Raw genomic sequence first — 13453 nt, forward strand, 5'->3', positions numbered from 1 at the left:
AAGAATTTTCTGAAGGAAGGTCCTGCAAAGAGCACAAATAATAGTAATACCACTAAAACAGCAGGCACCAAATCTAATATTCCTCAGGCACCTCCAACAAACTCAAACATTGTACACAAAGCTCCACCTGCCATATTGGTTAATGGTCCAACCACTAGTCAGAAGAAAACACCAACATTGCATACCAACAACGCAGCCTCAGACAAAAGGAAGGCCCCTGGCACTAACACCAACATTAACACTAAACCTCCAAATGGGACTACCATAGGTCAGTCTGCAATTTCCACAAGTAGCCCTACCACGGCCCAACCAATATTAAAAACAGTTAGGCAAGTCCCTGCCCGCATTAACCTTCCACCGGAATGCGGCGCATATGTATTAGTGTTAGTAAACGTTACCAAGTTAAGGAAGGATCAGGACGAAAATCCCACATCTCTCAAAAACAAAACCTTGCACTGGCTAATTGCCAACTGCAATTACCCTATTGATGGTGCAAGGGAGATTATTAACACCCAGCGAGTGGGTTGGATAGGCCCACTCAGGAAAAAATTTGAGGGCGACTGTGTCACCATAAGCTTTAGAAATCCACAATGGGCAGAGAAAACCCTTGCCAGTGCCCCTCTACCATCGCCCTGGGAATTTAACACCACACTCCTTCCCTTAGGATACTTTTACAGACATCTGATACCCCCCGAACAAGCCACGGCTAATCTCCCCACAAATTCTTTCCAAGATCTGAACTTTGGAGCAAGGATCAAATCACCCCTTTTTATCCAGAATCAGAACTCATACGCCATCCACTCTAACAGCCGTAACTGGCATCTTCAACCCCCAATGCCAATCCCAACTCCCAACCCTCCCCACTACTTTCAAGCTCCAACCATGCATCAGAACAATTACAGAGATAGGCCTTACCCAGTCTCTAACCCGTTCCAGTTTACACCGATGATTGAAATTAGGCCAATGTATAACATCCCAACTTACAATCGGTTTGATTATTTATCTACTCTAGATGAACAGGATTGACTGAGTATATCGGCCAATAACGAAATGTGCAACGATGTGAAAGCTTGTAACTCAGAGGGTCTCACAACTCCAGCTGTATTGCACCAGGTCCAGATTGCTTTTACAGAAACTATATCGTCTGACAGTATTCTGCCCATTTCCAATAAACGACCTCACTACGATAATGGAAATACTGGGAACAGACTTGTCAAACATGGAACCAAACATGGCTTATCAATCCTAAGCTGGAACGTTGCAGGTTTAGAATCTAAGCTCTCGGACCCTGCATGGATTGAACTAATTAATGGTGCGGACATACTCATGTTTCAAGAAACTTGGGCTGTTGATAATCTGTACATCGAAGGCTACCACTGCTTTAGCTTGACATCAGCAGAACCTAGCCTCGGTCGAGCAGTTGGTGGTCTTTTTATGGGGATTAGAATTCTGGCTGGCGGTATAATCAGAGATCTGAAGCTAGATAACCTTGCCAATCCCAATATTCAAATCCTGGAATACAAACTAAAATCAAAGACCACGATTTATTTAATTAATTTTTACAACAATGATTTTTATGGTGTACCGAACAAAGACTTTGTTGCATTATCTAAGGTTCTAAATATGATTGATTGTTCCTTATCAGTAGATACTAAGGCCAGCATTCTGATAGGGGGTGATTTTAATGTGAAACTTATAGAGAACTATGGATCTACTAACTCTGTTTATTGTGATGACCGCAGGGGATTGGAACTGATTAGAATACTTTCTGATTTTGATCTTGTTGATGTAATGAGTGTAGGGTATGATATGAATTTTCCTTATGCCCCCACGTTCAAGGGCAGGGATAACAGTTCAATTATCGATTACATATTTACATCACCACTGCTAACAGATTGTATAATTAAAACTTCTGTGGTGCATACGTCCTTCAGAGATCACAATCTATTGTTAGCTACTTTTAATTTTGTACCCAGTCCAATTTTTATGAATTTAAATGGGGCAAGGGACATTACACCTTCAATTGATGGCCTTTGCCTAAAATGGAGGGGAATTGATTGTGGGGCCATCATAGATACTGTTCAGGAGACATGTCCTGATTTGTTGAAATCTCTCACATCCCCAAGTACAAATAACGAAAAATTGATTGTAGACTTTGAAGCTTTATGCTCAAATATAAAAACCCTCCTGTCAGTCCCACTTCCTAATGAATGCAAAGAGCCACAGTTGTTTGATTCATCTTGCTCCGTGGCCAACAGAGATTTAAGAAAGGCCCTCTCTGCCAAACCTAGGTGCAAAGATGTAGTTCGAGCCGCTAGGAAAAACTACAAAGATAAAATATCGGAAAGGAAGGCAAACTTGCTCTCCGAACACTGGGAAAAGCTGGTCATTAGTGCCAACCTGGGTGGCAGTGGCCCATTTTGGTCGGCTGTCAGGAGAACGAGGGAAATGGGCAAAGAGCTTACACAAATCAGCTGCAATATAACAAGTGCAGCCTGGGAGACTCATTTTTCTAAAATTTATGCCGCCCCTTCTGATGGAACAAGGTGGCTGGACAGGGAGATTTGACAAACAACTCAATGCCACGTAGTCAATATATACCACGTGAACAACGGGCAAGAATCCCAAAGCAAATTTATTTTTCTTTTTTAACTCAAGTTTTTAAAGATTTAGGGACACGAGCACAAACAACACAACTGTTACGACAGTGGTTTCATGGAAACAATATCTACAAATGTACAATTTTTTACAAATTTACAGCATTGACAAACATGAATCAAGCAACACACAAACAGACACACAAAAAACAATACAAAATTCAGTGACCAATGTGAATTGTGATACTATACAGTGCAAAAACTTCAGGGTTTAAAGCAAATATGTGACCAGTCCAACGGACTATGGGACCATGGGACAGGCGGAGGTGGTGAAAATAAAGAGCCTGCCTGTCACCCAATCCTGTGGTTCTATATTTATAACCGGGTTGCTCAACTAGGATCCAAAATATTTGGCAAAGTTCTATCCTAGGGGCACCCCTGGTGTTTGCCACAGGGTGGAAGTGTCGACGCGTTTCAAACCGGCTTGATTACAGGTTCTCTTCAGGACGGGGACTGGGGGTCGTGATTCTGTAAAAAACATATAGAGTGGGTGTCAATTGTATCTGTCGTAGGACGGGCGGGCCTGTCCAATTTCATGCGTTTGAAACGCACATGTCTTTGGTGTTAATAGATACATGTGTATTTCCGTGGATATGCGTTACCAATGTTTGTATTCAATTGCTATGAGAACATAGGTGCCTCGCTGTCCCATGTGGTTTATCTAACAATTGGATTTTGAGTAATATGTTTTTTGAAAAAAATATATTTGCACATGTTGTTGGTTGATATATACAATTGGTGGTGTACAATTGGTGATGACGCATCCCGGCTCGCACTGAGTCTCCAAATATTGATTATATTGTTGTAACATGCTTGCGTTCACCTAGACGGTGCTCCCAAAATCCTTACACGTTAAACTACAGCCTCCAGGATCCTTTGGGGCCGCATCATTGAAGTCACGCCCACTATCCTCCTAACCGGGCGGTTTTTAAATTAAGCGTTTCAGCGCGCCGCCCGAGTGCTAGACCCCGCTGTCGAAAACGCAGGAGTGATTCAGTTTCCAAGTAAGTGCGGCGCGCTTTTGAAAGCGCTCTTCGTTCCGCTTCCTTCTCGAGTTGTGTCCCACTCGAGCCTGTCACTAATTCCAGCTTTTACTTACCTCTGTGACAGGTCCCAGTAGAAGCAATTAACCGCTCTCTGGCGTGGACGTCTCTGCAAGTAGGCTTTTGTCCCCTGAGATCCGTGTCGGTATTCAGTTTAACTATACTCATGTCGCACAATGTAATCTAACCCTGGGCATATTGCTTCCTATGGTTTCCCTCAGCCATAAAGACAGACGCCGCATAATGTGAGTCGTCGCCTACCCTGTCCGTGCGCCGCACCGCGGGCACCACACCCCCAGCCTTATTCCTGGGTGAAGCACAGGTAGGACTTGGTTAACATCGAATACCATGGCTTTAATTCGCCAATTGTATCATTCCTCATCCCTGGTGTGCAACCGCGCTAAGCCTACCTTTTCACTTATTGTTTCAGAAACTGTGCCCTGTTGAGAGTTATCGACTACACGGCCTATCTCTGGCCAACGTGCAGGTAACCATTTTTCCTTGCCCCTTGGAGTCAGTTGATCCTTAAAACAGTCCTACGATAGATACAATTGACACCCACTCTATATGTTTTTTACAGAATCACGACCCCCAGTCCCCGTCCTGAAGAGAACCTGTAATCAAGCCGGTTCGAAACGCGTCGACACTTCCACCCTGTGGCAAACACCAGGGGTGCCCCTAGGATAGAACTTTGCCAAATATTTTGGATCCTAGTTGAGCAACCCGGTTATAAATATAGAACCACAGGATTGGGTGACAGGCAGACTCTTTATTTTCACCACCTCCGCCTGTCCCATGGTCCCATAGTCCGTTGGACTGGTCACATATTTGCTTTAAACCCTGAAGTTTTTGCACTGTATAGTATCACAATTCACATTGGTCACTGAATTTTGTATTGTTTTTTGTGTGTCTTGCCTAACTGTGTTGCTTGATTCATGTTTGTCAATGCTGTAAATTTGTAAAAAATTGTACATTTGTAGATATTGTTTCCATGAAACCACTGTCGTAACAGTTGTGTTGTTTGTGCTCGTGTCCCTAAATCTTTAAAAACTTGAGTTAAAAAAGAAAAATAAATTTGCTTTGGGATTCTTGCCCGTTGTTCACGTGGTATATATTGACTACGTGGCATTGAGTTGTTTGTCAAATCTCCCTGTCCAGCCACCTTGTTCTGTTTTTTCCTATTGTTGAGATCCAGGCTGGGCAGACGTTGGATCCAATACCTTCACTGTTCTACAGCCCCTTCTGATGAGCATTTTCTCCCTAATATAGGTCACCCAGAAGGTTTACAGATTTTGGATCAAGAAGTCAGGAAAGCCATAAAAGAGAGCCTAGGTAACAAGGCGCCCGGACCAGACGGTCTTCCTATCGATATTATCAAACACAATGTCGAGCTATGGTCACCAATACTCCTTAACATCTTTAACAGTCTCCCAAAAGTAGCCATGCCTGTCACCTGGGCTACTAGTATCATCGTTCCTATTTTCAAAAAGGGAGACAGATCAGACCCAGCAAATTATCGTCCCATTTCCCTTCTGGATAATACTTTAAAAATACTAGGACGTATAATTTATAATAGGGTATTGGAATGGGCGGCTGATACTGACTTTTTAGATCCCTGTCAGATGGGGTTCAGGAGCGGGGTAGGAACAGTGGAGCAATGTTTAAATCTCAAATTGATAATCGACAAATATTGCATTGCCCGCTCATCCCCTGCCTACCTAGCTTTTATGGATCTCTCATCTGCATTTGATCTTGTGAACAGATCTAAGCTTTGGTCAATTCTCCTGTCCAATGGCCTTGATGCCACCCTCGTTAGATTTTTAGCCTATCTCTATACTGACCTGAAAGCACGGGTACGTATCGGGATGGGCGGAGAGGTATCTGGAGCCATTGAGATCGGGAGGGGGGTGAGACAGGGGTGTGTTCTAGCACCCCTGTTGTTTATCATCTACATCAATGGCCTGTCCAACTGTCTAAAGAAAGCCACCCCTGATGTCCCAACAATCCTAGGCAATCCCTTACCTGTGCTTTTATATGCAGACGACGCTGTCCTTATGGCACGTACACCTACGCCCTACGTCTGCTTGTACATAGTTTTGTAAATTTTATGGAGGGACTGGACCTGAAAGTTAATTTTAAAAAGTCTTTTATTATGTCCTGTGGGCCGGGCAAAAGGAAACTCAGTACAATTCGAATTGGAACAGATAAACTAGAATCTGTTCATAAGTTTCCTTATTTGGGGTTGGTTTTCGCTGCGAACAGCTCGTGGAGTGGGCATGTGGCCCACGCCACGAGCAAGTTCTCGAAAGCCAACAATTCTGTTCTGAGTCTCCCCCGCCCAAAGAAAATTGGTGCCTCAAAGGCTATTGTTAAGATTTTTAAATTACAGTGTTCTCCTGTCGCTACGTATGGAGCTGAAGTTTGGGGATCGGATAGTAGCATCTGTATCCAAAGAGAGGAAAATCGCTTCTGTAGAAAAGTGCTGGGTGCACCGATTTCCTCTTCTGATTTTATCTGCCATAATGAACTAAACCTCCCCTATATAAGTGATTTTATTAAAGCAAGACCAGCTCTCTTCTGGATTAGAATCTGGAGGAATGATGCTGCTGTCCTTACACAAAATATCATCAAGGACTGCCTAAATTGTGAATATGGTATGCAGATTCCCCGGTTTAAAGAAGTTCTTAAATCACTTAATGAAATTGGTAGAGGCACTTTGTTCACTGACCCAATGGCAATTGAACCAAAGGATAAATTCGAGGTACAAAAAGCACTTTATGCACTTTATCACAATGGGCGCATAGGAAGAGAATCTCAGAAATCAAGGGTCAAGAAATACATAGGAAATGGTCTCTGCATGCAAATTATGCCGCCCTACCTTTCCCTCCCTATGTCAAACTGGGAGCGATCTTTATTGTTTCGTTTAAGGGCTGGAACTGTGAAATTTTTGCTGTCTTTTCCTTTGGGGTACCAACATAGTACAGACCTTACTCCTTGCCCTTGCGATGGTATAAGCACTCAAGATGACCTGCACTTTCTATTTTTCAGTACATTTTATGTGAGATATAATAAATGGTTTTTAACCCCATATTTTAGAAAACATAGACCTCTCACACTCCAAGAATCTTATATGTTGCTGCTTACCTTGGACACCGATGAACTGACCTTTCGCACTAGCACTTTTTTAAGACTAGCCATACGTGCACGTAAGACAATGGAAAGCCCCTGAAATCAGAAACCAGTCACAATGATACTACTGTAAAAATGTTATAAGAAAATGTAATTTACTGCTCAATCACTGTATGAATTACTTTGATATCATGGAAAGCTATTTATATAATTGTTTTGTATTACATGTATATGTGTGTTTTTGCTGTGTTCGGTACTTTTATGAATTTTATGAAATTCGAATAAAGGTCTTTTGAACTTGAACTTGAAGAGAGAATGTCAATTCAGATGACTGGGGAGAGCGGTCAGCTTTAGCCATCTGCATCACTCTAGAATTCGGATTCGCAATGAGTGGTCTGTGCTTGTGATTGTGAAAATAATGTGTTTAAATGATTATTGGTAAACATTTGTGACATTACAAACGTTGTCCTCGGAATCCCAGTGATGGGATTGTGCTTGTGAAGGCTGACCTACATTTGGAGTTTGTGGTGCACTGATGGTGACTACAAAGTTTGCTCATTCCTCGGTGTTTGTGGTGAGGGGACTCTGGCGCACTTATACTTGCAAGAGGGAAGTTTGGTGTGCAGCTCCAACATTTATTGTTGGATGGAAGGCCTTGATCTAGTCCCTTACCAGGTTTTGAGACACGAGGGAGATAGCCTACCTCTAGTTAGAGGTGGGGAGGTTGAAATTCTCTGCCGAGATGCGGGAATACCACCGTCATGGGGGCTACCCTTGTCAATACAGGCTGGGGCTCATTTGCTGTGGCTGTAAATAGAGAGTGGAAGTGATAAGCACCATTTTGGGGGGGTTGGTGGTTGCTGTAAACCCAGCTTTGCGTCGGTGGGGTCAATGATCGGTAAACTAAGAATCTAAGGGTCGAAAAGTAGGTGGGGTTAGTGGCTGCACATGTGAGAGTGGGCGCTGTAAACCCAGATTTGCGGGGGTTTGGGACATACCTTGAGCTCGGTGATGGTGCACCAGCAAGGTGCTTCACGTGGATTCGGATTGGGCTGGTGCCCTCCGAGGATTCTGGCAGCCGTCGGTGGGGTCAGTGATCAGTAAACTAGGAATCTAAGGGTTGAAGAATAGATGGGGTTAGTGGCAGCACATGTGGGAGTGGGCGCAAGGTTTTTCTGGAGTTTGTTACATACCCTTTGTTTGTAAGGTAATGTGAACCTTGACGATGCTTTCAAAGTGAGTTAGATATGGGAACTGTATGGCGTTCGTTTTTGGCGCTGTCTCAGATTTACAGATCTTTGGCAGTGTCAAAAAGCAATGCGTTTTGAGAAGGAACACCCACATGAAAACCCCCCACATGCCCCTTTAACACAGAAAATCAAATGAAAGTGTGCCATATTTACAAAGCGGTGTTAAGCCATTGTAAATCTGGTGCAGGCCAATGCACCACGAAGCATCGCAATCAGCGAAGTTCCGGTGGCGCAATCCCCTTGTGTGGAACAGGAGCCCATATTACCATCGATGCCCAGGCTGCTGGCGCAAGACGCCTCTTAGTTTCCATTCTGAATAATTACCAAATAAAGAGACGGGCGCTGGCAGCAGGAATCAAGAACAGAGTTTATTACTCATGAGGAGAGCCTGTCATTTCCGACACGAAACAAGATGTCATCGGGAGGTGCTCTAACAAGTGAGCTGAGACTCCGTCTTTTATACTTTGCAAAACACTTGGCATTACAATCACGATATTGTGAAACAAGGAAAAGACATCCCCATAATCCTCGTGTCAATCCTACCCCACATGTGTTCACAATAGGGACCCTTGACCTGCTGATAAGAGGGGAGGGCAATCACGCAGCTGAGTGTTCCGTCAACTGTTTAGGATGTGTGCGCCTGATCATAGCCCAGGGGGTGGGGTGGCCAGGATCAATAGTGGGTCCTTTGAAGAGGAGTGACTCCATACAATAAGCAGTAAACAGCATCTCCTGGCTTAGGCGATGACCTCAGACATGTGTGGAAAGTCAATCGCGGAGGGAGGGTTTACTAACAGAGGGGTTATTCATGAAAGGAGAGGAGGTGCTGGTCAGGCGCGGCCGTGACTCCCAAGGACAGGGTCTTGCAGAAGAAGAAGGTTTATGACTTGCCCATGTGAGGAGAAGGGAGGGGGAGCCAGGGTGGACACAGGGACAGAGTCGCATAGAGAGAGAGAGATCTTATGACCCGTACATGAGAGAGCGGGGGCAGTCAGGTGCAGCTGGGGAGGGCTATGTCAGCTAAGGCGAAGGATGCCTCTTCAAGAGGGAATGGGGGGGGGGGGGTTTGCGTGGGTCAAGCAGAAGGGCTGCCTTTCAGGGCAGGGTCGCGCAGAGGGAGAGGGTTTCATGGTCTGTGCATGAGGGGGGGGGGGGGTTTGAATACGCGCGGAGGGGAAGCCGGTGATTCTAATCTTAGGCGGGCAGAAGGCCAGGGTGCCTGAAATGGCTGTCATGTACACATGGGTACAGGCCTTTGCTGGCAGAGTGATGCAGTCAATACTTTACGGTATTCATGGTGCGTGCAGGGAGAGGAGTGGGAAAAGGGAAATGAACGTCGCTTATGTACATCAATATTTCTAATTTTCTACAGTCGCCACTTTTTACATAGCAAAGTTCATTTTCGTAATCGATGAGGGTACATATAAACAGGTGCGGTCGAAGAATTAGCATTTGTCAATACTAACATATGGCATATAATCATGGACAGTTGATGTGATTGGCAGAATGCAGTACATAGGAAATTGCATTTTTGTTGAGTTACTAACATTTAAACGCACTACATAGCATAAATTATTCTGACTTTCTCAAAAAGGTGACCAATGAATATTCTGATCAAATAGTCGAGGGAGGAATCCAGTTCAATACACAAGATCTCTTCGTCCCAGTGTCTTTTTAGCAGTGAGCCATCACTGGTAGGCTCTAGTCCGTGTCCTTTTGTTGGCGCTGTTGAGCACCGGCGGTGGAGCTATAGGTCCAGCTTGGATCCATCCTCACGCGTTGCAGGGTGCGGTCAGTCCTCTGCTGTTAGACCACAGTCCTGTTCCCTAACCAATCCTTTTAGTGGCGCCTTATGCTCGGCACCCATATTCCTGCGGCGTACCCCATTTCCACCTGGATGCTGTTCTTCCTTTCGACAAGAAGTCATGTGGAAAAGAGGGTGTGTGGTTTCGATAGTCGATGGGAGTGAGAGGGCGGAGTGGGGGCATATTTTCCTGGGACACACCAAAGGGACCAAGGGAGCAAACGATAACAGGCAAGCAAGCCCATCAACCGGGCTTCAAGAGGGGGACGGAGGCTCCAGGCACGCGTGGGTAGGAGAACAAAAGGGCTTCAGGACAGCCTTTCATCCTTTCGTTTTACCACATTGGAGAGTGCTGCCTCGTCCCGTATTCCCGTTGTGCTGTGGCTCCACCTTTGGTCAAGGTCGCATGTGTCCCATGATCTGCGGCCAGGCTGTGTGTCACGTCCGACCCTTCTCCTCCGGTGATCTTATATCTTTGAATAGGTACAAAACAAGCTTTAGAGAACTGGTCAGGAGAAGACATGTATGCATGTGAATCCTTCCCTCAATCTTACGTATTTGGGAGATACGCTCATCGGTCACAGTCAGAGGTTCATTACCAAGCAGTGCATATGTCAGCATTCCTACTGAGTTCATGCCAAGTTTTATTCATCGTCTATACATGTCACATATGGAGAAAAGTCAGACTCTTATCAACTGTGTATTTCATCAAACTCAACATTTCGGAACCTCCAGGGAGACTCGTCTTTCTAACCTGAGCCTTAACAGTCTAACATTTCCCTTCAAGGCTGGCTAATCTTGTTGAACAGGGCGGGGGTGCTATCATCGAGAGTCAGGGTAAAGCAGGTTTTTCTCGAGGGACGACAGTTACTCATGGTCATCATGTTCATATCCGGGACAGCAGCTGGGGTCAATCAAATGGGGCGGGGATGCTTCGGGCATTCGCGCTTGGGTGCAAAGGGGTGGGGCAATCTGGGCATTGGGGGTCAATCTAGACGTTGGCGTTCGTCTCTGATGAACTAAAAAATAAGGTGCCATTGACATACAGTTCCCCTATAAAAGGCCAGATTGGGGGACTTTAGTCGTCTTACCTGTCCTTTCCTTCTCAGCCAATTCGAGTTCATTCATTTTGCAGAAAGGAGAGGTAGTAATACGGCGAGATACAATCATTTTAGTTTCGGTCAATTTCGCTGAACACCTTCGCGTTCAATAAGTATCCAATCAGACTGGTGCCAGCGAGGCACGATTTTACCATAAAAAGGAAGAGGAAATAGGGAGACTCTCGTAGAGAGTGAGAGTCGTCCGCAATCTAAACGAGCCATTTGGTACACGTATGACATGTAGAGAGAGAGATAGAGACAGACAGACAGAGACAGAGACAGACAGATATAGGAAAAAGGGAGAAAGATAGAGAAAGAGAGAGACGTGTACAAAAATAGGTCATTTAGTGCGTTCACAACACAGAACAACAGGGGGTCAGGTAACGGAGAGACGCAAAAGAGGGAGAACATAAACCCCTATAGTACACACACACACACTCAGACGAAGGAAGACAGTACATGTATTACATATATATAAGACATTCACGACAAAACAGAAAACAATTGTTGGCCAACAAGATCTATTTTTATATCCTACGTATCTTTACTATCCTATTTATCTACGTGCTTAGCTCTTTTTACCCTTTCCCTCCTTTTCCCTCTCGCTTGTTGTTTCTGCGAGCGTTCTCAATTTGCCAATACTTACACCTCGGTCAGTCGATCAGAAATTAACCTGGTCGGGCCATTGCCCATAGGTGGATCTTAAACCATTTTTGAGTTTCTTCCTTTGGTTGGAAGTTCTGCAGGCTGAGGCAACAGAGGGTATTGATCAGGAGAATAGTCAGACAGCTTGGTTACATCTATAAGAGGGTGAGAAGGAGGTGGTACATTTCGAACATCAACAACGTTTCTAACTTCCCAGACGGGTGGTGCCGTGGTAACCCTTACCCACACACTTTTCTTTGTCCTTTCCCTACCTAGTCAAACGTCTAGTTACATTATCTAACGTATTATTTCTAGTCAATTTTCGTCATACAGTACCCGTCAAGTTTCTATGTCAGTCCATCCTCCCAGTCGCTATGTTCTAAGGAGGAACAGTCATGTTTTAAGTCTACGTCTTTTTAAAAACTTATCGTCGTAAGGACTATGCACATATTCCCTCCTTCCCTTTTCGTCGGTGGTTCGATCATCGCTCTCCCACACTTCAGCCGACGTTCTGACGTGACCTGCAGAAGGGAGGAGAAAGAAGGGATGGGGGCAGCATTCAAAGCACATCAGCATGCAGTAGTCCGAAAATGTTTTTACCTACCACATACTCGACCTATCTCCACGTACTGCATTTCTTTACCATCTCGGCGTTTAAGCCCAGAGGGACCAGTAATGTCAGATAGATAATCATTGACGATCCGCGTATCTACATGAGTTACTTGGTCGCAACCCCTTTTGTTGGGTGCAAGGGTGGCGGTCAGGTGGCATTTCTGTGGTGTCGTTTTAAGGGCGTCTAAAACACTTTTCCGGCTGCCTGTGACACATAATGTAGCTGCTAAATATCTGGTCCTTTTTAACCTTCAGCTTTCATCATACTTATTCTTCGCTCACAGTAGCAAAACATCCAAAACTCATTAATGCAACCGCTACAACTATGCTTTCTTTTTCAAAATACTTTTAATAAAAAGTGTTGATGTATAAATACAGGCCTACAACCCAGTGGACCAGCCACGGAGCAGATTGGAACTGTACATAAGAAGAACGAAGTTGGTGGCAGTTCATTGCATAAAGTGCAGCAGTGCAATAAAATCGTATTAAACTTCCCTACAGAGCAAGCATGATGCATGTCAAGAAGTCAGTTTTTTCAATTAATTCATTAATTCATTATCCAAATGCTCATTCACTGTCTAAATTACACCAATTCATTTTCCAAATCATAATTAGTACCCACCCTAAGTCAGTTCATTGTCCAAACATATGATCAATATCTGTATTGCTTTCTTCTCTAAGCACATAATCACTATCCATCTTATCGACTTTCATTGTCCAAAAATGCACACGTATCTCAGAGCATCAAGATTCGAGCAATCCGGGTGAACAGGGAGTTTGAAAGTTTTGTTTCGTGTATCGGCGCCATTTTGGGCGAGGTCAGGCAGGTTCCAGCATAGTCAGAATGTCTCCACTGACTCGTGGTTGGACCAGAACATTCCGTTGGTAGTTCAAAAAGTTTTGCGCAATGTGGTAACAGTCTAACAATATGGATCATCAATCAAAGAGTGGGGAGGGCGGCAACAATTTTCCTACCGGGTCACTCTGGTGTTCCACCGGAACTGAACAAGTCTGTACCTTGGCTGTGTTTTAGCCATTTCCAAACTGAGGCTGGCGCCGGCAGGAGTGCGTCGATGTCGCAGATCCCAGTGAGGGGGACGGGGGCGCCCCTGCAGAGTGGTCGGGGGGGCCCCCCGGCTCTCATAGAATCTTCAAAGTTGAGGAGAGAAGGCATGGGGCGTGCGCTCGTCCCGAGCAAAAGACCGCTTTTCGA

Source organism: Lissotriton vulgaris, chromosome 7, assembly GCF_964263255.1.
Source record: "Lissotriton vulgaris chromosome 7, aLisVul1.2, whole genome shotgun sequence".
Taxonomy (NCBI): Eukaryota; Metazoa; Chordata; class Amphibia; order Caudata; family Salamandridae; genus Lissotriton; species Lissotriton vulgaris.